At 25.4% G+C, this 2,553-nt stretch overlaps 1 protein-coding gene across 4 annotated transcripts in view; it reads left to right on the top strand.

Annotated features, from left to right (window-relative positions):
- The window catches only part of LOC108693952 (FH1/FH2 domain-containing protein 3), a 139,995-nt gene that overhangs the window by 98,092 nt on the left and 39,350 nt on the right, over positions 1–2,553 (top strand). The window lies entirely within an intron of this gene.

Raw genomic sequence — 2,553 nt, forward strand, 5'->3', positions numbered from 1 at the left:
ACCTATTTTAAATTAGAAATTATTTTAAATTAGATTTCTATAAATAATATGAGTAATTTTTACAATAATAATAATATTTGTTTTAATGTTACTTTTAATTGTATATATAATAATTTTATGACAAAAAATATTTGGGTTAAACATATTTTAGTCAAATCATTAGTATTTTACTTATGAGGTCATTTGTTTCACTAGCAATAGCGACCTAACTGTATGACAATGTGACCAATCAATGTTTGTGGGTGAATAGTCACGCACATTTAACCATTATAACACGAAGAGATCTAAATGTATAGGGACCGTGTATCATTAATATGAATAATTTATACTGATTGTGATACTGACATTGTGTACAATCGATGACGTTTAACGGATAAATATATATGTGTATAATTAATCATAATAGTGTATTTGTAAGAACGTAGATATTTATATTCATTGAAATTGTACAGGCGAGAATTATGTACTGAAATATGTAATGTGACTAAAAGTTGTGGTACTTTTTTTACTTAATATCTTTCTTTTTTTTTTAAATATTAGTAATTTTTTAATATTATAAAACTTTTTGTGATCTAAATTGTGCGAACAACTATAAAAACAATGAATAACGACTGCATAATTAAATTTACAACATATTTTCAAGTAAAATATAATATTTTTAAATATACGCTACGACATAATTATACAATGTCGTAAACAATGAGCTCTGTTGCCTGTTGATAATTAACAAAGTAATGACTATGCCGTTGAGTGCGGAACCCTGTACCTGTGAAAATCAAGCTAATCCTTTATCGTGGCTCAGCGACCATCCATCACCGTCTATGACAGACAGTACTTAATCACGCAATGTCGAATAAAAACTCCCTTCATTCTACATTCTTTTTACCTGTAGCGTTACAAAAATCGTTACTGAAATGACAACAAACAGCAGCAAATACCTCTGCTTGAACTTTTCCCCAATTGATTTCTAGTTTACAGTTTAAAAATACCTAATTATTTATGTTTACATCTAAACTGTGTAATATATTATGAAAATATTTAGGAATTCTTAATTTTTTTATTCTAGTAAAATTTTGAAAATTGAAATATTCAGAATGTTCAGAAAATATGATTAAAAATTTATATATTTAAAAAATATGATTGAAATAACTTTCACTTCTTTTTTCTTTATTAGAAGAAATAAAAGACCAACATAATTGAAAATTTGCATGATTTTTTCAAATTGGAATAATCATGTTTTTACCATATGATTGTACCATAAATACTTAATACTAAAAATGTAGTATGACATTATTGAAATTGTTATAAGAATACGATGAATCAACCGATGGCTTCGACTTTTCTTATTGACAGTAAGTGCATTTTCTCGGCGATTACCTTGAACGTTTTTATTGACATAATGGAACAAATTGGAATATTACGAGAAAATTGAAATGTGTCATGGAGATTTTCGAAACTATTACATTTATTTTACACTTTTTTACGCATAGTGCATACTGTATATAAAATAAATTTCACTTCAAAAAACGAACGATATTTTATTGTTCTATCAATTTTATGAAAACGAAATAAGCAACTGTATAAAGTATTATTTTGATAATCTTGTTCTGATTAAACTTTATTATGTTTGAATTATTATAATTATCAGCATGCAATTTAATGACTTGTAAAGAAATAATGTCTGTGGGGTTCTATCTACATTTTTTAAACAGGTTTTGATAGCTTACTATTATTATTTATTTTACTTACAAGTTTGCAATATTTTAAATTTCAAACTTATTTATTCCTTTATCCTCCACTTATTTATTCCTTTATAATTCTGCAGATTATTAAATTTATAGATAACGCATTAAAATTTCAACGAATGTTCTGAACATTTAAAACATATTAAATATTTTTTTAATTTATATCAACTTTTTAAAGTTTATTATTATTCAAATTATTTAAATAAAATTTACTTCCTAATTAATTTTTTTATGAGAATGTTTTGTATCTGAAAATTATAATAATATATGTAGAAATATGTATATGTATGTGCGACGTATGATTAAATTTGTTTGTGTGAATAAAATTTTTTCTCTTGTATTACAAATTCTCTCTCTCTCTCTCTCTCTCTCTCTCTCTCTCTCTCTCTCTCGTTTCTATTAAGATTATTACATTATTTCCGTTATAGTGAGAAGTATTTCTATAAGATGTTCAGATGAGCTTATTTGACTTGCTAACATCAATTCCTTGAAAATAACCAAAGATATTCCTTGCACCTTTTCGCCATGTAAATTATTCCTTACTAAATTGGTTCAGCTGTCAGAGCTGTTTCCTGCAAATAGACATTGTTATAGTTGTTAATATTTTATTATACCTGTTTGTATAGTTGAATCAATTGTAATTGAAAGATTTTTTTTATCAATGTTTTATCATACATTTTTTTAGATATAATATATTTGCAAAAATGATATAGAATTACAAATTTTTAAATGAATTTTTATATTGTTGTATGTGTGTGTGTGTGTGTGTGTGTGTGTGTGTGTGTGTGTGTGTGTGTGTGTGTGTGTG

The sequence above is a fragment of the Atta colombica genome, unplaced genomic scaffold, assembly GCF_001594045.1.
Source record: "Atta colombica isolate Treedump-2 unplaced genomic scaffold, Acol1.0 scaffold111, whole genome shotgun sequence".
NCBI classification, from domain to species: domain Eukaryota; kingdom Metazoa; phylum Arthropoda; class Insecta; order Hymenoptera; family Formicidae; genus Atta; species Atta colombica.